The sequence below is a fragment of the Hippichthys cyanospilos genome, chromosome 19 (genome assembly GCF_059441005.1).
Source record: "Hippichthys cyanospilos isolate Australia breed blue-spotted pipefish chromosome 19, RoL_Hcya_1.0, whole genome shotgun sequence".
Lineage (NCBI taxonomy): Eukaryota > Metazoa > Chordata > Actinopteri > Syngnathiformes > Syngnathidae > Hippichthys > Hippichthys cyanospilos.
This window is the reverse complement of record NC_142387.1, coordinates 13,877,865-13,904,325: the sequence shown is the minus strand read 5'-3', so window position 1 is coordinate 13,904,325 and position 26,461 is coordinate 13,877,865. Positions and strand designations below refer to the sequence as shown.

At 45.0% G+C, this 26,461-nt stretch overlaps 1 protein-coding gene across 1 annotated transcript in view; it reads left to right on the top strand.

Annotated features, from left to right (window-relative positions):
* Positions 1–1,340: 1,340 nt before the first annotated feature.
* The window catches only part of cdh6 (cadherin 6), a 54,383-nt gene continuing 29,262 nt past the window's right edge, over positions 1,341–26,461 (top strand). The window contains exon 1 of the mRNA XM_088402255.1: positions 1,341–1,443. The gene's annotated coding sequence lies outside the window, so the exon portion shown is untranslated. The remainder of the gene's footprint in view (positions 1,444–26,461) is intronic.

Below are 26,461 nucleotides of genomic sequence, written 5' to 3'. Positions count from 1 at the left end.
TCTGAAAGTTGATTAAGGCTTGTGTCTTTTGTTCATGTTAAAAAGATCTCTGACTCTATTCACTGCAGTGTGTGTGTGTGTGTGTGTGTGTGTGTGTGTGTCACTTTGTGTTGGGGGGGGTATTTTGAATAATTGAAAAGTACTGTGTTAAATTGACCCAAATATTGTGTTGTTCCTTTTTTGACCTGTTTTTTTTTTTTTTTATTTTTACTAGCCAAAAACCTTTAGAGCGTATCCATCGGGGTCTCCGTCAATTTCTCGGGGTGTCCGTTGCCTCTCCCCGCACCTTGACTTTGTATCGGTCTAATATTGCAGCTCCGTGTTGGCATAACAAGCGAATAGTTTTGCACATAACATCAATAGTTGAGGTTTCTTACGGCCCATTGTTGAAAACATGGCCAGCCTCATTTCCACCGCAACTTGTTCAGCCCATAAACATTTTATTTGTGGAGCGCTAAGAGAGCGCTTAAGAGTTCATTACATGTATATGTCCGCGCGCGCACACACACAAGCGAGCATGCAGAAGAGATTAGGGGGCAGTAATCTGGTGGAGGCTGAAGTAGTGATGAGCTGCATTAGTTTGATTACTCTCTAACCCAGCAGTTTACATGTTGGGCTTCTAATCTGATTTCTGGCCGGCGCACCCGCACCCGCCATCGGCCTCCCGAAATGAAAGTAAACATCGCTAAAAGACGCAAACAAAGTCATTGACTCCTCCTCGAAACAGCACACAACTTGCGGTCAAATGGGTCAAACAAAAGGAGTCGGAGTACGCAGCCCTGAGGAACGCCATGCCGACTGGCGAATACGTTTTTCGCTCTAATTATAGGATGCACGCTCAAGAGTTTTATTCCATATGCAAAGTAACACTACACGATAAAATTCTTATTCTGTCACGTTTGTTTTTTTTTTTAGTTTTGTTTGAAAAAATCAAGCTAGTAGTCTTTTTTTTATTTCAGATGAATGACAAATCAGAAAAATGCTGCATTTGCCATGTAAAAAGAAAAAAAATTGATTGACTGTATTTTAGATGCTAATAACTAATTAAAACACAACAATAACGCAGAAATGTTTATCGTGAAAAACATTTTGTCGCTCTTCATTCCTTCCCAGTCTAATGAAGAAGTTGGCGAAATTTCGCACGTGGCTTATTGCTTAAATGTGACGTTGAAATTTCGCACGTGGCTTATTGCTTAAATGTGACGTTGAGAGTTGAACGGCGTTGTTTTTCTCCCTCCCCTGCATCCTTGTGAGTCACCCCCTCACCCTCCCTCCCTCCCTCCCTCCGTCAGCCAATGGGCGGCCGGCGTCCCCTCAGCCTCCGTGTCATCCATCCGGCGAGGACGCAGTTGCTGCGGACGCGCGGCCGACGCTGGCTGCTCTCAATCGGATACTCCGCCTCCGTCTTCCAGCCTCCCTCCGTCCCGCTCCTTTCGTGGCCAGGTAGGAGGCTCCCCTTTCGGCTTTGTTCTTGCGCTTTCGCTCGCTCCGGTCCGGTTTGATTCTTACGGGAGCGAACCGCCTCTTTGCGCTTTTATGTTCATTGGCCGCTCAACTCGAAGCTTGTTATTTTTTTTTTGTATTCAGCTCTATTCAACTTTGAACTCTTTTTTTTCTGGAAATGCGTTTTCCCCAAATGGACTTTTCGCTGTTTTATCGCGGTTGAAAACTTGCAATCTCGCAGAGAATCGCCCCCCCCCCGGGGGGTGCTTGACTTCTGGCCGGGCTTCCTGCGGCGAGGCTCGGCTGCGTGCAGGTGCGGCGTTCCGGTGCACGCGGAGCCTGTTATTTTTTCTAATACAACCAAGCTTTTAGAACAATTTTAAAAGACGCACCCGGGGGCTGAAAAGCGGCGCTGCTTTAAACGCATTTGTCAAGTTTGCAGTTTGCAGGCTTTTCTTCCGCGTTCCGATCAAGTGTTGACTTTCGTTGTGATCTGCGATTGTGAACATTCTTGGATGGAATCGGGCTCACTAATGAGCCGGACACATCGGCTTCTGCTCTGCTGCGAATAAGTTGCCTGTTTTGGAGCTGGGAAAGTGCACGTTGCGCCGGTTTGATGCCTGCACATGAAAGCGGGCTCAGCGGAGTCGGAGGCTGATCAAAGACGAGCGGGGAACACGGCAGGTGCTGAATATTTAAACGGGCCGCAAATAGCACGGGCTCATATGGCCATGTTGGGTCCACGGCGCGCGTATGGATCCGCAGCCGCAGGAACTCGCGTGAATAGAAATAAATAAATAAATAAATCTCCATCCCTCAGAGCGGAGTTGAGATTCCAAGCGACGCGAAGCTCACTTTTCATCTTTCTCAACCGGGCAAAGTCAGCGGATCCGCTTTCAAGAAAGAAAAGGTCTCCATCTGCCCGTGACGTCACCCGGTGGTGGCACGTAGCCCGCGGCGGCACGGGGGCTGACCGCTGACCCCGACGTGATGATGTTACGTGCGCTCCAGATGGGCCGCGTCCTTTGCCGTCCTGTTCTCTTCTGCCGCTCGGTGGCTGGCATCTGCAGCTAATAATGTCCAAAATCCCTATGGACGCCCCCCCCCCCCCCCCCAACCCCCCACCCCGTGGGACCCCCCCCCATTTCCACATTTCTGCCCGGTGACTCTAATGTACGTACGCTGGCGACATTTGAGATGTAAATAATCCCTTCAGGCAGCCAGTTTCTGTCGTTTTTTCTTTTTTTTAAATAAGGAAATCTGTCGGAAATTTTCTTCCGGTTTTTGGCTTTGCAATTTGCACAAGGCACAAAGAGGGGTGCATCCTTTGGATCAGAGCATTTTGCAAGATGGGCATTTTTTGACAAGAGTTAAGTTCAAAAGTAATTCGATGAAAACGCAGCGCGATTCGCGGTTTAGCTAGTCGATTTACGAAAAATGTTCAAGCTAGCTACAAGTATCAGCTGCCAGAATTGTCAAATGTGAAAAAAACGGTCCCACCACGTGACGTATGTTTTATTGATTTTATTTAGTAAGTAAACTTTTGTTTTTTCAGATTCCGACAGTGGTTTTGTAATTTAACAAAAAAAATCACTTTTTATTTTTAGTTTTGCGATTTGCTGATCACAAGATGCTTCAGGGGTGTGGCCTTTGGATCAGAACGATTGCGAGATGGCAATTTTTAAACAGTTCAAAAGCGATTTGATGAAAGAGCAACAAAATACAATTCGCGCTTAGCTAATTGCAAAATGTTTTTAGCTAGCCACAGTTACGAACTGCCAGAATTATGAAAGAAGAAAAAACAGCCTCCATAAGATGTACATTTTATGTTTTTCTGAGTACATTTTTTGTTTCTTCATATAATGGTTTTGAAATTTAACAAATATGTGTTGATGCTTTGATGATGAAGATGCTTTAGGGGCACATCTCAAAACATTTAACCGTATGGCAATATGGTTAGCAACTAAGCTAATCACATTGCGCTTGTGTGACAAATTTCAAGCTAGCTGGATTTGTGGACTGCCAGAATTGTGAAAAGTCATAAACCAGTGCCACCATGGGATGTACTTTTTTTTTTTTTTTTTGCTAAAGTTTTGCTTTTTTGAAAGCGAGAAAGAAATATTTAATTGTAGCTTACAAGATGCCCAAGATTTGTAGCCTTTGGCTCTTAAGATTTAGCTAGACAAAAATTTTCCACATCGTTCAAGCTTAAAGATGATTTGAGACAGATGTAATATGTTTAGCGGCTAAGCTAATCACATTCCTCTTATGTGAGAAATTTCAAGCTAGTTGCATTTATGAGATACGAGTCAAAATAAAAACATGTGACGCATTTTTTTTTTTGCGAAAGTTTCATTTCGGCAGCTTTAGGATTGAAAAATTCATGGGAGTTTAGTGAATTTGTGAGGAATTCCAAGCTTCATTTAAAAAAAAAAAACATTCAAAAATTTTCTTGGGATTGATTCTTGGTATCGCTGGCGAATAAAAGTTTGAATACCGGTATCGGTCTGAAAAAAGTGATATCCAACATCAAGATAAATTGCGCACCTGAGCTGAAATTCCAAACTGGCCTGACTGATTTGATGTCAAAATTGCGTAACTTCGCAGCTAAAACAAGTGTCATTCCGTGACGGATTCACACAAACGCTGAAATAAACAATTCCATATATGGTATGACTGTGAAACTTGCCTTCTTTGTAATCTTTGTAATAAAACGAAGAAGAGAGCCAGAAATCACGGGAACAACTTGGCGCGCTCGCTTCTTCTTTTGCAAAAAATCATTTTTAACTGATTTGCAAAAGTGCCTTTTTTGACTCAGAGTCTTGTCTTTTTTCCAGTCTCTACTATTGATAACGCTCACACCCAATAAAACAATTGCACACTCATGCGCATTTGACTCAAATTTTTTGAGGAAAACGCGTGAAGGGAAAAAAAAGGCAAAGAAGAAGAGTATCGCGCAGGTGTCAAATTTTGCCTGTATTGAATATTATGTTACTCAGGAGATATCGGAAAATATACTGTAAGCATTTGACAGGTTGCTGAGTCGCACGGCGTCTTGCGTGAACAATTCCATGCTAACTTGCCTTCTGAGGTGTCACTTTTGTACGTTTGGTGTTAAAAAACAGCAAAGCGCAAATTGCCGAGACGACAGCAACTGAGTTTAGGTGAGAAATGTCAAGTTTGCCACGCTTATCAATTATGATTTGTGTAACTTTGGAACTCAAAAGGAATAAGCAGGACTACCATGTGATTGTGAAGAAAATGATAGCACACCTTTGCTGGAAACCAGTGTCAAAATTTGCTGAGCAAAACAATAGCGCGCTCATTATGCGCCGGGATGTATTTTCGAAAGAAGAGTTTTATGCATCCGATAACTCAGAAGGAAAAAAAATCCAAACAAGCCTGAAAAAAAATGCCTCGCCGGGTTTAAATTAGCGATGCAACTTTTGCTCGAGATGCATGTTTATGCAGTGTGGACAATTTTTTTTTTTTCACCACTGGGGAAAATTTGACCCAACTCTGGCTTTTAGATGTTTTTGATGTGTGATTTCAAAGGGAAGGCATACAAAAAAACAACAGTAGGAGGCTAAAATATTGTCAAAACAGATCGACTTTAGTTATGGCGTCCCGCCGTCCCTTCCAAATGCTTGCAAACTGGAGATCGAGACTTACACCCTGCAGATGACGAATTTAGCCCATGTCGGGCTCATTTACTGCCAATGAGATTGGAAATATTGTCAAATTTTGACATTATGAAAATCAGATGTTTTATCCCGATTTTTGCATTGATTTTTTTCAAACAGAACTTGCAAACAAGATGCAATAGAAGGGATGAGAAAAATGAGAAAAATAAGAGCACACCCGATATTATTGAAATGCAAAAATATAATTGTAAATAGAATGGAATTTTGTAAAACAATAGCTCAGCCAATATGATAGCGATGTATATTTTACTCATATTTTATCTTTTTGCACGCAACACTTGTTTTCCAAACAATAATTATTGCGCAACTTTTTAGCTTAAAAAAAACAGCGTCACCACACAATGGAGTGTTGAGAAAAATACTGTAATGGCACACCTGATATTTTAGGAATCCACATTTTACTCCAATTTTGTGTTTTTGTATTTACCGGTTCAGGAGGAGTATAGCAAGTTTTTTTTTCTTTGTTTATGTTTTCCCTCAAATCAGCCCATTTAAAAATTGCGTAACTAACCAATGTATGATTTAATTGCTTTTTTTTGTGGATATTTACGTTTCCTGAGCCAGCTGGAGACGTTCAGTCCAAAAATTGCGCAACTTTGGGTCTGAAGAACCAGCCCCCGACTCCCCGCCGTTCTTGTCTTTGAAAACGGGCACACTTGTCTCTTTGTGCGGCCGCCATCTTTATTTGCTCTTGACTTGTCATCATGTGACCACAAAAGCACATTTCCCCGCAGGCCGCAAAATCTCCCCCGCCCCCCCCCTAATTTCTCCAAACCCAGACTAGAAGATGTCTGTTCCGCATTAGGCACCAAGGTCGGCCCAAACGGGATGACTTTGCGTTTCTTACTTTGCCTCCAGAACCAACCGCGGCGAACGCCGGCTTTTCTCGCTGAGGGGATTTTGGGGCTGGACGGCGGCCAGGACGACGGCTCGGCGCCTAAATCCCGATGACCCCCCTCCGCCCCCCCTCCCGTTTGAAAAAAAAATTCTCATTGGTCTCCCCATGTGGACAAAAGATAAGCATGCATTCACACCTGGCTAAACAATGCCTCATTAGCTCTCCTGCTTTGTGCAGCACTTATGCTCCAGTCCTAAATCTACTTCCAAAGAGACTGGGTGGCCGTGGCAAGTGTGTGTGTGTGTGTGTGTGAGTGTGTGTGTGAGTGTGCGCGCTGCGCTCAGTGCCAGCGAAAGCCGGCAGCGCGGAGCAGACGCCGTCAATTGAAAGGGAAAGCGTTCCACATCGGGAAAATAGATGCACTTAGGATTCGCTTCTTTTGGAAAACATTTGGGGGAGGAGCTTCACATGGGGAGGAGCTTCACTTTAACTCTTGTGTTATGTTGTGGGTCAAACTGACCCGTTTGAAAGAAAGAAATACTTTGCTTAGCACATGTGCAAATGAGCTCGTATTTAGATGGTATGTTGGGGAATATTTTCATAATAATAAGATATCCTTAATTATTTTCCAAAAGGTCGTAAGAGTGAAGTCATAGTCTCGGGATAAAAGGTTATATTTTTTTCGGAATAAAGTATCATTTTTTTGAGTGAAAACGCGTCTTTTAAAAAAAGAATAACACGCATTAATTTTGCAATTCTTTCCGGAAAACGAGTCTCCCAAAGTCGCGGGAAGGATTCTTTCGCGAGCGCGAGGCGAGTCACTTCGCTCAAGGATAGCGGGCGTCCGTCCGTCTTCCGTTTGAGGTGAAATCGATTTTTTGACCCGGCGACGGCACGCGGGGGGGCTTTTGGATTGGATTTGGAATGGAATCCCCATATCCGAGGCGTGTGTGCGCGGCCGCACGCTAATAATCTAATAGTAGGAATCACGGATCCAGATCGCTATCAAAATCTAATCAAGTCTGGCATGGCTCGGGGCGCCTCCGCCGGAGTTTGCGTGCGGCCGCCGCAGAGGTGACGACCGGCGCCGACTGCGCCAATCAACTCGCTAAATTACTTTCCCGAATCGGAACGCTTTGCGTCCGGTTAACGATACGGAAATGAGCCGTTACCTATTTTGTAGCCTTCTAAAGATCGTTTTTAAAATGCGGTTCCGGACATTTTTAGAGACTCCTTTCGCCCGGGGGGGTCTCAAAGTGGAATGGGCGGAGCCCCGGGGGTCCGCGGCCAGACTTCAGAGGGTCCGTGTAATAATATGGGTTATTTATTGTGAGAGTTATCAATAATAGAGACGGGAAAAACGACAACACTCTGAGTCAAAAACAATCTTTTGCAAAAGGAGGAGAGAGCGCCAAGGTCTTCCGCTGATCTCGGGCTCTCCGTTTTCTTAAAGATTACCAAGAAGGCGGGTACAAGTTTCAGTGACGCCATATAAGGAATTGTTTGCGTCTGATTGTGCGCGCGTGGGTGTACGTGCCAATGCAAACGGTGTTTTTATATGATTACATATATACAAATATCGCCTCAATAAATAAATGGGGAGATGACAGCAGACATAGAAGAAAATATATTTGTTATAACATTTTATTTTATGTTAACTCATTCAATGCCAGGGATGTATTTTCACGTTTTTTTTTAAGAGTCGGGAAAATCGATGCTTAAGTACATTAAGGACAATCATTTGCAGATGTTCAAGTATTTAATTGATACTTATCTGGGATTGACGTGAAAATACGTCCCTGGCCTTGAATGAGTTAACTGCTTGAATTGATAGTGGAAACGTTTCATAATTAATATTAATGTCAATGTCTGATGAGTAATAGTGATGTTGTGCTTGTACTTGAATGTAAAAATCGGTCAAATATCTTGACATTTATAAGAGAAGCAACGGTAGTCAGGGGTTCTGGTTTCAATTTGGGGTCCGGTTTAGAGTTTTAAATTGGCGTTACAAATTCTGGTTTAAAGTAAGCTTTGTCTTCTTGAATCTGAGTCGAGAGTTTCAAAACAGGGCTTCCGTCCAGGATTTGGTCAACATTTGGAAATGAGGTGTCAATTTTTGATAAAGGTTGGGGTGTCAAATCTGTTAGGGTTTCAAATGACGAGTCGAGGTTTGTAGTAGGGTTTCAAAGAAGGATTACGGTTTCTTTGCCGGGTTTTATAGGAGGAGGCTTGAGTTTGAGTTGAGAGACTGGTTAAGTAGGGTGAAGCAGTAGGCTCTCAAACCAGGATTTATGGTTCATATGTCGGGTTTTAAATGAAGATGTCGAGACAGAGTCCAGGATTAAGGTTTGAAGTTGGGCTTTTAAAGAATGCTCTGAAATGCGTGTATGTGAATCCATCCTTGAACTCTCATCCTTGTTGTCTTTGCAGCATGTTTGCATGATCATGTCCACGGAACCCTTCCGCCCCCGCCCCCATCGGACGCAAAGCCTTGCGGGCTTAAGCGGCCCCGCCGACCGCAGAGGGCGGGGCCTCAAACGGACGTCCGGGGCCCAACCGTTCAACGTGACAGCCGGTTAATAAGCGCACGGGTGGGAGGTGGCGGTTTCGGTTCGGAGGTGCTCGCGCTCGCGTGTGTGTGTGTGGGGGGGGGGGGGCAATATTGACCGAGGGATGACAGCGGGCTAATCGGGGATCAGAGAGTCCACTGTGAGCACAGCTGCACTGCAGAGACGAGTGAGAGTCATGTGACCCGGGCGGGAAGTGGTCTGGGGCGCACCACATCAAAATGATCATTTGTATTATCGCCATTGCCCTCGGCACAATATCTCTCTGAGACCCGTCGTCCACTGCGGTGGACGTAAATGAATGGGCTTGCTCTCAGGAGAATATGAAACATCTTACCTCACAGCTGCCTAGCTAAAATTGCTGAGTAAACCAGACCTAAACCCTATTGAGCACCTTTGAAGGAAAAATACTGTGTTAAAAAAAAATGACACAATATTGACACTTGAAAAAAATTGGACATTCTCAGTGAGGGGTGGGATGGATTTTTGTTGCGCTTGGTTTAGGATCAGTCTAAAGCTAATGCTAAAGCGCTAGCAGAAATGGATGGATCGGTATCAAATAAAATCTTTGGAGAATAATATGTATCCAATAAATATAGACCAGTGTTTCTCAAATGGCGATACGTGAAAACACTCGGCTGTGACGTTTCTGTATATTTTCAAATTAAGAGCAAATTGACTGGAACATGGAGCAACCTAATGTTAAGTCGCGTTATACTGACTCATTTGCCTTTATTTTGTTACATTATATACGGATGCAGATCATATCACCAGCGACGCAAATTTCCAATAATTCTATGATCTGGTTACGGGTTACTTTGCGATAAAATATTTCGCAGGATGTACATAATTTAAAAACGATGGAGAACCACTGATTTGAACCATAAAAATAGCTCATGGAAATCACTCACACACACAAAATAAGTGAAAGAAAAAGCGCGGAAAGAAATGCATACAAAAGCAGTCTAGCAAAAAAATGATTTCTGTCACAATCCATCTCAGTTGTAAACGGGTTGCGGTAAAACACATGGATTAAATTTTGCCTGATGAGAAAAAAAGAAACCATTGACAGATGATGACTCAGCAATTGTGTGTGTGAAAGCCGGCTCTTAATGAAAACAAAATGTTTGCTCCTCAAATTTCATGTCGCATTTCAGCAGGCTGCAAACTTGTTGGGTTGCAATGACCTTGATGTTGCCCCGCGGAAAAACACATTTGTTCAGACGTCAATCATATAGATCGGTATTTTCAAACCTTTTATTGCTGATATAAACCCAGTTAAAAAAAAACACAAATAAAAAATCGGGCAATTACAAAATTGATGAATCAGCGATCGATTAGTCTGGCCTGCATCACCTGGAATCGCATCCCTTTTCTGTAGACTTCCCACTGAGGCTTGTAAACCAGTCGGGCTGTGGTGAGATCTCTATTAAATTCCGCGTGATGAGCTAAATCCTTCAAAATTGGTGAATCAATCACTATCTATTAGTCAGGCCTGCACCAGGTAAGCTTTTTGTCAAGCGTCACATTTCTGTAGCCCTCCCGTTGACGCTGCTAATTAGTCTGGCAGCTATGAGCGCTCTATTAAACTCCGCACGAGGAGCGAAATGCTTTAAAACTGATGTATCAACAATCAATTAGTCAGGTCTGCGCCATTTCAGATCTTTGTCAAGCATCGCATTTGTGTAGCTTCCCGTTGAGGTTGCTCATTAATCCGGTAGCGATGAGCTCTCTATTAAATTCCACGCGATGACCAAAATTCTTCAAACTTGATGAACCAACAATCGATTAGTCGGGTCTATGTCGTACCTGCTTCTGTCATACATGAAATTTCCGCAACCTGTTAACTGTCAGGCTGCGATGAGCTCTCTTAAATTCCATATTATTGCTTCAAAATTGATAAATCAACAATCGATTGGTCGGGTCTATGTCGTACCAGCTTCTGTCATACATGAAATTTCCGCATCCTGCTAACTGTCAGGCTGCGATGAGCTCTCTTAAATTCCATATTATTGCTTCAAAATTGATAAATCAACAATCGATTGGTCGGGTCTATGTCGTATCAGCTTCTGTCATACATGAAATTTCCGCATCCTGTTAACTGTCAGGCTGCGATGAGCTCTCGTAAATTCCATTTTTTTTTCAAAATTGATAAATCAACAATTGATTAGTCATGCCTGCCTGCTGGTTAGCCGTTATGATGCTGCCTGTGTGCTGGGCTGAAGGTCGTCTCTTCAGATGCCACATAGTTTGAGTGTGTGCGTGTGCGCGCGCGAGTGTGTGTGTGTGTGTGTGTGCGTGTGTGTGTGTGTGTGCGTGTGTGTCTGTGTGATTTGCTTGTGCTCTCCAGCAGCCTGCAGGAGGGATGATGGGCGTTATTGCAGATGACAGCAACACTGCGGCTTTTAAAAATAAAGAAAAAAAGTCTCTTTCCTGCTCGGCTTGGGGTGGGGGGGTGATGTGAGGGGGGGGGGGGGGGGGGGGGGCGTCTGGGTGCGCACACTTCTTCCCCGCGGGCCTGTCACCCCTCCTCCTGTGGATAATGGTCTCCTGTCTATTTCGTGAATGATATCTGGATTCCATTGTGTGCACAAAAAGCCTTTGTGACTTTCTTCTTATCATTTTTCTCCCCCATAAATGAACAGGCGGCACATGGGCAAAGCTCCTATTTTTCCTTCAATCCCCCCAGAGTGAAACGCGCAAAGCGGGCGTCATTGCGGGCTCCCTCTCCGCCATTACGCCTCACTGACAAGCCCGGGAAATAAAATGGAAGGCGCTCCAAACAAGCTACCTGTCGAAGGGGAGCGCGGGATACAAGACGCCGATCCATGCTAATAATAGCCCGCTAGCGTACAACCTCGTACCGGCGAGGACGGCCAAAGCCGTCCGCTTTGAGGAAAAGGTCATCCTGGGAGACGGCGTGACACCCGCCTTTGACGGCGATACGTGACAAATGGATGTTTGGGGTCTCGCGGGCCTCCAATTACGCTTTGACGGCACAGTCGCGGGCAGGAAAAATGGGGCAGGTCCTGACAGCGGACGCTCGCCGCGTAACGAAGGCCCGCTCCAGATACGGGCGCTCCGGAATTGTCCGACTTGTTACTTGTTTACCCTTCCCGCCGACTTACTTTGAAGTTGCGTTAATCAAGCCAAGTGTGCGTGGGGCACGTTCAAGATTCGATGACCCGTTCGATGCCAAAGACGTCTTTTGATGTTTTTACTAAGTGTCCAGACATACACTCTCAGGGGCTGAGTTATATTTTTTATTTTTCAGGTTTTTGACTAAAATGTCTCATACTAAATGAAGTACATAATAAATTGTTTACTTTAGGTCTGTGCTTCTCAATTATATTTTACAAAAAAAAAAGAGAAAACTTTTCGTCCCCCTCAACCCATCGCCACGCCAACTACACATTACGCCAGCTATCCAATTTTTACACTTAATAATCTTGTTTGTCGTTGGTGTGGTAATTGGGAGGGTGCGAAAAGTTTTTTCTTTCCTTTGCAAAATCTAATTGAGAAGCACAGACCTAAAGTAAACAATTTATTTTGTACTTCATTCATTTAGTAAAAATGCGTCAATTCAGCTTATGTGGCTGATCCATCTTCCTCAAATGGTATCGAATACAAAGAAAAGTTTGTAGTTGGTGTGGTAATTGGGAGGGTGCGAAAAGTTATTTCTTTCCTTTGCAAAATCTAATTGAGAAGCACAGACCTAAAGTAAACAATTTATTTTGTACTTCATTCATTTAGTAAAAATGCGTCAATTCAGCTTATGTGGCTGATCCGTCTTCCTCAAATGGTATCGAATAAAAAGAAAAGTCTAATCTTCACGTGACTTTTTATAGGATGCATCCAACCTTTTTGGTCTTCATTTTTGTGACATTTGTCTTATATCTGGGCATTACGATAACATTGAAGATCCAATCTGCTGGCAGTCAGTTAAAGGAACCGGTCGCCATCACACATTTCCACTCCACACCGCCCCTCTCGAGAAGTGCGAAACCTTCCTCGTTTTCGTGAAGAACTCATGAGTGTCAAGCATCCAGTTTTCTGAAGAAACAAGGGCAGCGATGCTGGTTGGAACCACCGACCCACAGATCAGATCGAGTTTGTCGGTTAGAAAAAAAAATAATAATACAAAGGCCAACCCAACCGAGGATCCAAAGCCCGGGAAGTGGGGCAGGTCCCGCAAACGGAGCCTCGGCGGTTCTGTGAAGCCCCCCTCGAGTGTCAAGAGCTCCCAGCTAGTTGGATCTAATGAAGGCGAAGTCGGGTTCTTGTTTGCCAGAGGATAATCCCACTGTGTGCTCGGGCAACGCCGCCGCCGGACTTTCTTTGAAATGGAAAAATTGCATTAAACATTCCATTTGTATTTATTATAATTATAATCTTATTAGCATCACCGCTCTGAGGGTTAGAAACTTACAGATAGGCGCTTCGTTGAACGGGTTGGCCCGTTGCTACGTTAAGTCAATGCGTCAGCCATATTGGATGTGCTAGATCTGCTCCTCAAACGACGAGTTGAATGTACGATACGAAACGACAAATCGCAATCACGAAACGATGTCACTATTGAAAATCCTAATCCTGATTTTGTAAAACGGAAAGGAATAAAACCATACAAATTGGACAAAACCAATCAAAATGATGTAGTGCAATGTTCTGGCATTCCTGTGCGGAGTTTGCATGTTCTCCCCGAGCCTGCGTGAGTTCTCTCCGGACACTCCGCCATTATTTGGACATACTAAATCGTCCTTCAGGATGTCCCCCGACTACTGTTTGAAGTTAGCTGGGATAGGCACCAGCAAGCCCTTGAGGATAAGCGGCTCCAGAAAATGGATGGTTTTGTGAAAACATCACGTGTGTCAACAGCCGTCACCCCTCTTCTATCATTTCCGAGGCAGCCATGATGTCATCCCATGACACGCGACGTCCAGACGTGACGCTCCTCCGAGAGTTCCCTCGCTCTAACGCTAATTTGATTTCCGCAAAGCTTTAATTCAATCCGCCGGCCTGGGAGCCTCTAAGTGGCTTTTAAGAGGGTCTAAGGGGGCTGGAGGGCCTAAATAGGGGAGCGGGCGAGATTAGGTGACACACCGGAGGTCAAAGGGTAGGCTAACAGTGGCAGGTGGTGCTTGACAAAAAAAAAGATGCTAAGGTCACAGCAGGGATTCCCAATTTTGTTCAAATAAAAAGGTTCCATAAATCATTTCCTCGATGAAATGACAATTTGAACCCTAAACACACTTGAATACGACCTCCATTTATTTCAGCTCACACCAGCTTGTCTTTTTTTGACGGCATAGCGGCCTGTAAAGTGGTTGCCGACCAATTTGTTCGTCCCACTCAACTGTCTCACTCTGAAAGTGTGAAATCTCCCTGCTGTTTTTTGGGACAATCTCAGAAAAGTCAAGTGGCAAAAATGTCATTTTAAGGAGAAGCAAGATGTGCTACCGGTCAGGATTTGTGATTTTGGGATGAAAGTCGATTCTTGTATGTTAGTGCGGGGCAGTGGTTAAACCCAAGACCGTATGAAAAACCGATGATGGCTTACTCCGTACCTTTGCTGGTTTGTCTCTTTAATCTTCGGTATGCGAGTAAAAACTACCAGACGACTGCATATTCTTAGTTTGAACTATTTAATGGAGCCCGATGCAGAAGAAAGGTCTGATCTTTCACGAGATTGATCCTACTTACCTACGTTGGCTCTGCCTAGCCCATGTGACTATGCGAGACTTCACGATCTTAACTGGTTTCAGCTACATTATGCGCCAGGGTCCAGATAGGAAGGTTCAGAGCAAGGTTAAAGGTCAGAGCGACACAACGACCTGGCTCAAGTTCACCTATCTCATAGGTGTCGAACTCCAGTCCTTAAGGGCCGGCATCCTGCATGTTTTCTGGTTTTCTTACCCCAACACACCTGATTCAAATGATTAGCTCATTAGCAAGCTCTGCTGGAGCTTCCAAACGATCCCAATCATTCGAATCAGGTGTTTTTGAGGGAAAAGGTTTGAAAACATGTAGGATACCGGCCCTCGAGGACTGGGGTTCGACACCTGTGACCTATCTAATTACATCCTCCTGAGATCCAACCTATTTCTTTGTCTCCACCGTTGTGTCCATTTTCTCCCAACAAGACAGCAAAGCTCATTCCGATCTCACTCAAACACACGAGACATCTTCGGCAAGGTCGGGATGTCCTCGACTGAGCACACTTGGACTTAGTAGAGTGGCTTGACTAAGTACGAAGCTACAGCCCAAAAAGAAAGCTGCCTGCCTGGGTACCAGGCCCTGGAAGACGTTCTGATCTTGAAGACAAAAGTTGGGACCGCGATATTTTCTCACTGGTGTCTGGGAAGAACTCTGCGCCGATGTTAACGTCAAGTGACTGCCACCATATTGGAAGGAACATACGCATATGGCTAGAGGTGTATGTTTACTTCCTCCGCCGCCGCCCCCACCGACGGAGCGGCCTCCGGAGGCTTCGGGGGGATTGTGAGCGTTTCGACGGGGGGGGAGGGGTGAAGCAAGCGCCCATGCTTTTATTTATGGAAGCGAGAGGAGGACGAGCGACTCAATTTGTCCCGAGAAGGCTTGTCGGAAGACTGCGCTAGCTTGTAAATCAGCGGATTGGACGAGGCGTGTAGGTGAGCGCGAGGGCGGCCGTGTAAACAGGGCGCGGGTTTGGCTATGTTGGGAACACGCTGCCCCGACCCGGCCCGTCTGACGAAAGCGGCGTTGACAGAAAAGCTGACAGATGCTTCGCCGGCGTCCATTATTTATGAGTTTCACAGGTGCTTCCAGCTCCTTCCTCTATAGGTCCGCTTTGTGTGGCGTTTGAGGTACGCACGTGTTTGTTTGTGTGGGTGGCTTAATGTGCGTCTCGGTCATTATGCGAGTCCAGGCAAGTTTTCTTTTAACTAAGCGATCGGAGGCCCATGGCTTTCCTCGAAAGAGACGCAAACAAAAAGCTAACTTTGGAGGAAAGCTGCATCAAAACATGGCAACACCCTGTTTAGGATTTGAGGGAATTGGCTTGGCACCATAACTGGGATTTCAATCTTCCAGAAGTCCTCTTCCGGGATCCAACTTTGGTTGTAACTGTAATTATGGATGTACTCCTTCCAAATCTTGTCCGCCGTGATCAGAGCGCGCTATTCGGTTATAAGATTTAGGGACCACGACAGAACTCCAGGTGTAGTGAAGTTTTCTATAGCCGGCGGTCTACAAGCAGGTTGGGTTTGAGGGTTAAATGGTAAATGGAAATGTTTGGGCTTTTCTCCCTTCAGTACTTCTTATATGAGTGCTTCATTATCACTCCCCTTATTGCACGATTGCTGTTTTTATCGCCTACTTTATTATGTGCTCTGTTGTGTGGATTTCATTGTGTAGCTACTACGCCTGAAAATGATCCCGCTCATTTGAATCGAGTGTGCTAGGGAAAGAAACCTGGAAAATGTGAAGGTTACCGACCCCCAAGGGCCGAGTTTGGACACCCCTGGGTTAAGGGGTAAAAAAAAAAAAAAAAGGCTCCAAACACAATCTTGCTTGTAATTTTAACGGTGATAGCTTTGAATCCAATGTTGGTCTGACACTTGTGAGTTTTCCGTGGGTACCAGGCTTCATTTTGGTTTCCTTCTCGCCCAACCCCGAGCTCCACCCATTATTTTTCCTCCAAACTGGAAGCTTGTCACTTGGCATCAACGTTTGTTGTGAGCGAGTTCTTCCCGAAAACAAGGACGAGGTTTTCGCACCACCAGAGTGAGTCACGGGACAAAATGATGGGGTTGGTGCGTTTAAGGCTGGAACCCTTTCCCCGGTGCATCTTTGGCAGAGTCTTCTTCTGACATCCAATACCCTCCCGGTATCCTTGGCTCTTGTCAGCAGACACTGCGAGTTCTTTGCCAAAACAATGAAGACTTCACAGAGCGAGTCGACGGGGAGAGTAAAACGGCTCAGATAGGTGGTGCCGTCGCACCGGAGGGCGTTTTTAAGATTGGAATATTTTCCCGAGTGTGAGAGTTCTTCTCTCATTTTTATTCCGCCAGACAGCTAGCCCGCACCGCCGTCCAAGCCCCCCCTCCATCTTCCCGCCCTTGTTTCTTATTACGTTCGCAATCACCCGGCCGAGTCTTTCACTCGGGGTCTTATTCGATAGTCTGGCCTCGGGGCCGGCGGGGGGGGCGTACCCTAATGAAAGGGGACGAAATGAGAGCGTTTGATTGGCGTCCGAGGGGAAAAAGAGGCGAGTCGGGCCTCTTCATAAGTGCGCCTTTGTTTTGTTTTTTTCTCACAGAGGTTCCCAACAAAAAGTCCCCTCTTTTTTTTTCCCCCCTCAATGGCAGCTTTGGGAACGCGGATGCAAATGCGCGGCACGGACAGAAGAAGCGGGACCGCGTCGAGGCCCAACGACCTTTCCCCGCCTCCTCCCCGCAGGGACGGGGACGTCATCAGAATTCCATAAGGGGGAGCGGTCATCAAATCAAGAGCACGGCAATGCTTTTAAATGTCTGGCTGGGAATCATGTTTAAAATGTCCGTCCCTCGCTGTAAATCGATTGCTCGCCCGCCCGCCGCCTCCCCCCCGGCCCCGCAATAAACGACGTGGTCACCTTTGCTGTAAAGAAAGCCGGCGTAAGTCTTTTAATGGCGCGAGAGGAAGCCAACGAAACGCGCGACGACCTCAAACGTGAGCGAGTGACGGCCCAAGGCGGTAAAATTCCAATATATCATTTTTCCAGTTGCTGAGCAAGATTAGCTGCTCAAAGTGAGCCGGTGACATTGGCCGGCGAGAGGGACGCATTAATGCACTATTGATTGTTTATCTCGAATAACAGCGTTCGGAGGAAGCCGGGCGGGGGCGGGGCGGGGCGCTTGCGCGGGCGGGCGGTAGCTCGGCGATAGATAATTCCGTCTTTTGACCGCCCGATTGTCAATCGGGGCCGAAAGGAACGCGGGCTATCTGGCGACATTCCAGGTGTGAAATGGGAAATAGAAACTGGGCCGCAATGTGGTCGCCGCGCGATAAGGGCAAATAATTCAATCTCTCATCCGGCCCCGAACGCCAACTTCCTCCGAGCTCGCCCCCGCGCTTGCTTACGGCTTCCCTGAACTTTAACCCGCTTGAGTCGGCTCTTGCTAGCGCTGTAGGATATACCGTGTTTTTCAAACTATGAGGTGTACTTAAAATACCTTCGTTTTCTTCAAATTGGACCGCCCGTCTTATAATCGGGTGCGCCTTATGTACGAAATGTCATTTGAATCAAATTCCTTCCTATTAACTCGTTTGACGCCAAGCGTCTGAAGCGGCGACCCCGAGATGGCCAGGCAATTTTGACGCAGTTCTCAAGGCGGACAGAATATCGTATTGTGTGACTACGGCGACTTTGGTGGTACCATACGATAGATTCTTTACCAAAATAAAGAAAGTAAGATTCTGTCTTATTCCTTTCTTTAGTAATCACTGTTTGAAAATAGGTCATTTTAGTGACACCTAGCTATTTTTGACCAAAGAACTTTTTTTGAAAAGAAGTGTTCAAATATTTTTTTAGTTAGCATCTCAAACGCCTCAACAGTCCCGATAAAAGATGGACAAAAATAGTAAAAATGTGTCTGATGGTAAAATAACAGTTTGCGTATGTATATAACTACATTACATCGGTGCTCATTTGGCATATTAAGGGGAGCGTGGCCAAAAGTGTCATCTATCCATTCATTAAAAAAAACAAAAAAAACATAGGTGATAAGAATTTTTGTCAGTATTTTACATGACGAAAATTCTCGTCCATGGGACTGAAAGAGTTTATGTTCATGTTATGTTCTGAAAAGTACCTTTTTACATCTATTTATAAATCGTTACCAACGAGCAAAAATACAATGTAATAATGCACCTTAAAATCTGGAGTGACTTATAACCAAATGTGCCCTTTATATGGAAATTCCCAAAAAGTTGACCAGTTTTTTGATCCTTATGATCCTGTACTCCTGTAAAATAATACTATAATACATCAAAGAAATGTTTTATTGCCTCTTGATTATTTTTTTTTACTTTAAAATTCATTGCGATTTCTGACCCAGTTGACCCCAGGTTACATGTTCATCCAAATGCGGTGTACCGTCTTTTTCGGACTCGAAGGTACACAGTCATGTGGTTTTCCCAAATATTGATAGTGTCTTATCATTGGGTGCGCCTTATGTATAAATGTAAAATCTATATTGACGCATTTGTCAAATTGGTTTTGATGTACCTTATCGTCCAAAAAATGGCGTTTGGTCATTTTGCCGATAAATGGAACAAAAAAGATGCATACCACCAATAAATACAAACCAATTGAACCAACATATATTTTTTTTCCTTTCTGGAAAGTACATCAATACTTCATCTTTCTTTTTTGAACTCAAATGTGTGGACGCTGGCGCTAACAAAGAGAGAATTGTCATGGCCTGGACTCCATTTGGCGGGTCATACTTCCCGTCAAATTCGAGGGCAAATTCTAACCCCTTTGACGGCGAAAGTCTATACGTTCCCACGGTCAGTTTTCCCGCATTTTTTTTTCCTACCATTCACCGCACAGCTCGCTACACGCAGCCCGTATATCACGAGCCGCGCGGTAGGGCGCTCGGTCACTTCCAGCCTTCTTGAACTCTCCCCCGGCTTGTCGCTCCCTCATTACGAACGATCAGCGATTCGGGATCCCCGAAGAGAAGGCGGGCGTGCGCCTCGCCGGGGCTCGGGAATCAAACGCTAACGCCGATCAATCCGGCTCCTTTGTTCATTAGCCGTGCGCTCCCGCGGGGGTCGGCGAGGTGGCGATAAAAGCAAAACAGCCCATCGCGGGCCTCATTTGGCCGAACGGGCGGCGCCCCCGGGGGGCAACTAGCCGAGGTAAATAAAGGTGAGTCGCCGCCAAGGTCAAAGCGCATCGCCGGCGCCGAAGCGCAAATGCGATGCGATTCCCAGCGAGCTTCAGGCCAAACAAGAAATCCCGCTGATGAGGGGCCGTTTTACGGCTTTGACCGTATTTTCAAATGAGTCACGTGATTTGTGCAAGAGCCCAAAGGCGAGCGCGACCTTGTACGTTCCGTTACTGCGATCGGTCCCGAGACTTTTTTGCCTGATTCCTGCCACGGTGCGTCTAATCACTACTTTACAAAAGCAGATGGCTTTCCACTAACTCATTGTGACCAGTTAAACTGCATGTGAAAGCTTTTCAAGCTAACTTAGCCTAGCATAGCTAGCTTTGAGAAAGATTTTACAGAAACGTACCGCTATGAACCAAACTTAAAACAGTGCAATGCCATTGGTGTCTGATTTTTTTCAGCGTGGCATCTCCAGCCATAGTTTAATTAGCAACTCCAAAAGTTATTTGTTTTTTTTTTTCCTGGCTTATCTGTCAAATATTGCATCACTTATGATAATACACTCCCATCTAATATTTAACGAAATAACGGCATGCAACGTTACCTGAATTTAGTGTAAAGTTGCTTCATGTTCCAATCAATTTGCTCTTAATTTGAAAGTAAACCGTGCTGCTCCTCTCACTGCAATACGTCGGATTTGCTGATACCTGCGAAATACCTGTTTAAATCTCACATAACACCTGTGCCTTCACGTACCCCCAGAGGGAAATGTTTACGGGATCAAAAGTCTGGACTCTGAAGACGTATACGTAATTACGTTTTTGGCATTGAATGAGTCAGCATAAAAATTTTGTTTTCTTTTTAACGAGTACTGTGGTAAAACATATACACCTGGGGCAAATTCCATTTTTATTTTTAGGTTATCATTATTTATCTGCGATATGTTTATGGGCAATCAAGGAATCTTTGGATAGCTCAGAAAACTGACGAGAAAATGTACGGCTGGATAAATATGTAAAAGAATATACTGTATGTCATATATTTTACATTATATATATATATATATATATATATATATATATATATATATATATATATATATATATATATATATATATATATATATATATATGTGAAGAGATTTCCTGCTACCGGTTAATGGCAAAAGGCAAAAATGTGTTTACGCACGTGCACAGTATGGCGGCCTGTGACAAACGACTCGGCCAACACCTGCTCGCTCCGGTGCTGGCGCGCAGTTTGGGAGAAATTTGCTCCAATTTAAGAGGCGTAAAAAGGCGGCATGTGAGGTCGTTAATAACGCAAAAAACGGCCGCTCCCGACTGTCAGCGTGTTGTTTTATGGAGGCGGCGGCGTAAAGGTCGTTACTCTCAGTCGAGGGGGAAACTATTTTCCGCGCGCGCTCCTTTTATTGCAGCCGTATTTTAGCCGGGCCTTTGTTTTAGCGCTATGTATTATTTAGTGTTGTGTGACAATTGTGTTTTCTTGCCGTTGACCCTCTGCTACAGTTAACCGGCACCCCATGAATACGTAAGCCTCCTCCCCTCCGGTAACCGTGACGACCAACGTGGGAACACAAGTCCACTTTGTGCGGGGTCAAAGTCTCCCCATGAGACGTCTGCTTCTTCCCGAGTGCAGCGTGATGTCATTAATTGCCGTAAATGGAAACAAATCATCCTAAGGATTCGCAGTCAGTCGTACGGGGCTCACAAAAGCTGGATAAACAGACTCATCGAATAACAAAACAATAAGCGAAACTATAAGTTTGTTTCTTTATTTTCATTTCAAGGCCTCGCTAATCGACTTGCATCGAGCGAGCTCCCATCAGGATGATCGCAAAAGACCACAGCAGGGGAAGCAGGCGGCCATTAGACCCTCCCCCCCTTTTTGTTTTTTCCACTGACCCCGCGACACCTCCCACCTTTGTCCACCCTTCGTGTGCGAGCTGGTGGCCAACTCCAAAAGATAAAAGAGCCAAAATAGGCCTTTGATGTAAACAGACGGCCTCTATTGGTGCTGCAAAGGACCTTTTTAAAATGTCGACACAAAGTGAGGAAATTTCATTCATCCAGTCGGAGTCGTTAAATTAGTGGTGCTCAAACTGTGACCCGCTGTCTGTTTTCAAGTGGCTCGTCTCTATAAGGGGCGGTGTGAGCAGCTGTTGCTCTTTAAAGACGTTTTTGTTTTTATATAATTTTTTTATTTACTTACTCACTGCCAGTCCAGTTCAAATTACGTTTTGATATTTAGCTGCCAACGGCAGCGAATGTGTTAAGCAAATGTCATTATGAATCTTTGCTTTCACTTCATGTGGAATTTCTCCCGTGATGTTGTGGGTCAAACTCCTCCTTTGAATGGTAACGTAAATATTGAGTGTATTTTTTGCAGTTATAAGCCTTGTTCTGTGCTCATGGATAATGCGCATCTTGATTACAAATGTGTATACATTTTTGTGAATAGTGCTTTTGTTTCGTAACTTTCTCGATAAATAAGATAAACCCAGGTCAAAATGAACCAAGAAAAGTATTGCTACTTCTGCAAAGCGGGAAAAGGAATCCTCAGATTTGTTAGTTTGCAGGATCGATCACAAAAAATTTCGGAAATTTTTGGATAAATTTTTGGATTTTTGGACCCCAGTTCAAACTAGATATTATTATTGGTCCTGAGTTTGAAAGCAAAATATTTGTTTTGGATTATGGGCATTTCGGACACTTTTGGGTTATGAAATATGCCTCGGGTCAAAATGACCCAGTGACATTATTGCTATTCCTGGCAAACAAACATAACAGAAGGTTTAAAAAGCAGGTGAACTGCGTTTACTTGCACATATTTGAGGAAATAACTGCAAACAAATTAAGTAGACTTTTTCAGTCCACGTGTGGACGAGTTGATGAAAAAGACAAGAGTCGGTTTTGAGTCCAGACACAAAATGAAGGGCGAGTCGGGCAGGCCTCTGCGGCTTCCAAAGTGGGCCACTCCGCCGCGTCGGACTGACGGATGCGAAGGGAGATAGAAAAGGAGGGAAAATTGGGGGCTCTGGTGGACTTGGCCCAGATTGTGTGATTTATTCCACTTATTTGCTATGCGGCGGCGAGAAAAGAGAGCGAGCGAGAGAGAGAGAGGAGTGAGTTTTGGCGCCCAACACTTTTATTTACCCCAACGGTTGCCACTCACTTACTGGCACGTGGCTTGATGATCTGATGATTAATTAGTTCCACAAACAATATGGAAATGATGCTCATGCCCCAAGCAGGAAAAACATATTTAAAAAATGCCTTTTGACATAACATCACTATGATTCATAAGATAAAAAACAATACAGGTGATCATGAAGCATTTCATGTTGTTTATTTATTGAAAAAATCAGAGATTGACATTTCTGATCGTATGTTTGACACCCCTGACATAGAGCTTATACATTCATCTCAACTTTTTCGCTTGGTGGCACGGCACAGGATTTGCTCGCACACCTTTTTGGGGACATACGATGTGACTGTATTTTCTGATAAACGTATGGTCGTCTTGGTCGCATCGCACAGGATTTGGTCGCTCACCTTTTCGGGGACACGACATACGACATGACCACATTTTCTGATAAACGTGTGGTCGTCTCGGTCGCACCGCACAGGATTTGGTCGCTCACCTTTTCGGGGACATACAGCATGACCGTTTATTCTGATATATAGATAGTCGTCTTGGTGGCATCGCACAGGATTTGCTCGCACACCTTTTTGGGGACATACGACATGACCATATTTTCTGATCAACGTATGGTCGTCTTGGTCACACAGCACAGGATTTGCTCGCACACCTTTTTGGGGACATACAGCATGACCGTATTTTCTGATAAACGTATGGTCGTCTTGGTCGCACCGCACAGGATTTGGTCGCTCACCTTTTCGGGGACAGGGCATACGACATGATCACATTTTCTGATAAACTTATGGTCGTCTTGGTGGCACCGCACAGGATTTACTCGCATACCTTTTTGGGGACATACGACATGACCATATTTTCTGATCAACGTATGGTAGTCTTGGTCACACAGCACAGGATTTGCTCGCACACCTTTTTGGGGACATACAGCATGACCGTATTTTCTGATATATAGATAGTCGTCTTGGTGGCACCGCACAGGATTTGCTCGCATACCTTTTTGGGGACATACGACATGACCATATTTTCTGATCAACGTATGGTCGTCTTGGTCACACAGCACAGGATTTGCTCGCACACCTTTTTGGGGACATACAGCATGACCGTTTATTCTGATATATAGATAGTCGTCTTGGTGGCATCGCACAGGATTTGCTCGCACACCTTTTTGGGGACATACGACATGACCATATTTTCTGATCAACGTATGGTAGTCTTGGTCACACAGCACAAGATTTGCTCGCACACCTTTTTGGGGACATACAGCATGACCGTATTTTCTGATAAACGTATGGTCGTCTTGGTCGCACCGCACAGGATGTGGTCACTCACCTTTTCGGGGACATACATCATGACCATATTTTCTGATATACATATAGTCGTTTTGGTGGCACCGCACAGGATTTGTTCACACACCTTTTCGGTGGGGCACCATGTTTTCTGATATACATTCAGTCGTCTCAGTTTGCATTCCGTTGTTTCAAATGATGTAAAGATTGACATTGACTCAAGCTTTATTTGATTACTACGGCTTTTTATTTTAACAACAACTGCAACAAGTAGCGCTGCTTCTTGTACTAATTTTCAGACTTTGATTTGCGTCGGACTTTTGCGGTTTGCAACGTTTTCGCTCGGTATTGGCAGTATTTGGTCGCACTTTTTTCGGTGAGGTAAAGCGTATTTGCTCATGTATGGTCGTCTTCATTTACACGCCGTAGTTTCCTACGATGTAAAGATTGACAGTGACTCAAGGGCCGATATTAACTAAATAATTGACTGTAACGAGAACTCTCTACTTCACGCATTTCCGCTCGTTTTCGGACTTTGATTTGTGTCGTTGAACTTTTGCTGTTCATATCGTGAATATTTGTCAGACTCCCGGCGGGATACAAAAGCGATCCGACTTAATACATCACATAAAAGGCGGCGCTGGTGTTTTTGCGACGAAGCGTCAGGGAGTCTAGACGGCGCTACAATAGATCAATACATATTGATGAGGTTGAGAGGGAGTTATTTCCGTTTGCATAGGAAGAGCAGCGCCGATGGGGAGAGTCTTCTTGTTGTGATAAATGAGGACTGATACACTGCTAATGATCAACAAAATGCGGAACAACCTGCGGACGTTTGTGCCCTTTAAGGACCTTCTCCGCAGCTCGTTACAAGTCGGAACGCTTTGGAAGTAGTTTTTCTAGCCGCAGACCTTCAACTTCTGTGGAAATGAGCCATGCGCGAGTCATGTGCTCAAGGATCAGGCAAGGACCAATCACGGCTTATCTTTTGTCTGGGTCATGTGATGTGATGACCCTTGAGCAGGCGTGACGTTGTTTGTAGTTGTTAGTCGTACGTATAAGCTACACCGGACTATAAGCCGCTTGTTTTGGAAATAAGAGCGGCCGGGACATGACACAGACACGTTTTGATTTTAAGATTGCTGCATCAACACAAAAGTAACACGCCCGATTAGGTAAAAAATCGGAAACTCAAGAAATGTACCGTTAAATTACGGTGACACATTTTCGATGTTTATGGTAAAAACATGTATTGATACTGCTGATTTTACACGGTACATTTTGTAATTGTAAAACCAACAGTATCAATTCAGTACTTTTCTGGCAGCCAAGTTGATGATATTTTGACCATAAAATACCGCAAACACCATTTTTTTTCGGTCATATCATTAATTCAGATATACCATAGTCGTTATTTTCTGAGATTTGATTTTTTTAAAACGCATCACATTTATCCAATTATATATTTTACCCGAACTGCATATACGGGTTACGCTCGTAACGTCTCCGTGTTTATCTGCGGCATCGGTGCCCTCCCTTACCATCTCTTTGCCTCCCTCCCTTTCTCTCACCTCTATCGCGCTCGCTCGCCCACCTGGCTGACATTCTCCTCCCTCACTTTTAATTGCACCCCCGGGGCTGCGGCGAGGTTGCCTGGGCTCGCCGGGCGCCATAGGGCGCTTCGTCGTGTCGCTCACGTCGCTCGTTAGAGTGGAAATACAAATTCGGAGGAAGGCCGATGGGGAGGAGGGGCGGGGTGGGTCCAGGGGGGGCGCACCCCTAATGCAAAATGCCACCCGGCCCGCCCGCGCCCACGAAAAAGGCCATTACCGCCGCGCATCCGCGGCGTATCGACGAACGCGTTTGTCTCGGCGGCCGCCGCGACCGCATTCGATAAAACCAATAGCTACCTTTAATGGCTAATTGTTGCGATTGTAAATGTTCCGGCGGGCGCTCCGTCGAGCGTCCAATCGTCGGTGCGCACGCTGGGAAAATTGGCAGCAGACGCATTAATCTTGCTTATACTCGCCGGCGTCGACGCTCAGGTCTTATTGCTCCGCAGCCTGCCACGCGCAATTTCAAGCAATTTGCTTTTTTCATTTTCATTTTTTTGACGCAATTAGGCGGCGCGTGATATGAGGCCGCCGCGAGACAAAGGGGCCGCCGGTGCTTCTGCCGGGGCCGAGAAAATAAAGGGCGCCCGGTGTAAACAGCGCCTCTTAACTGCCCCAATATGATTAGGGTGTCATGTTCTATTACGCACCTTCATTATGACGGCCGCGCTCCGCCGCCAGCGACTCCCAGCTTGCGACGCCCTTTCCGAATTGTGACGGCCGTCGCGGCAACATGCTAACCCTTCTGTTAGGTTGTGGGTCAAATTGATCCATTGGTAATTTCGGACCGTTAGCCGCTAGGCTTTTTTCTCCCACTCTTAGAAAACTATTTTTTTTTGACACTTTTGGGTAAATACACACACTTCTGGGTCATATTGACCCAGTGACATTATTGCTGTTCTTGAGAAATAAACATGTTTGACTGCTTAAAATAAAGTATTGGATTTTGATTGTACACGTTTCAAACATAT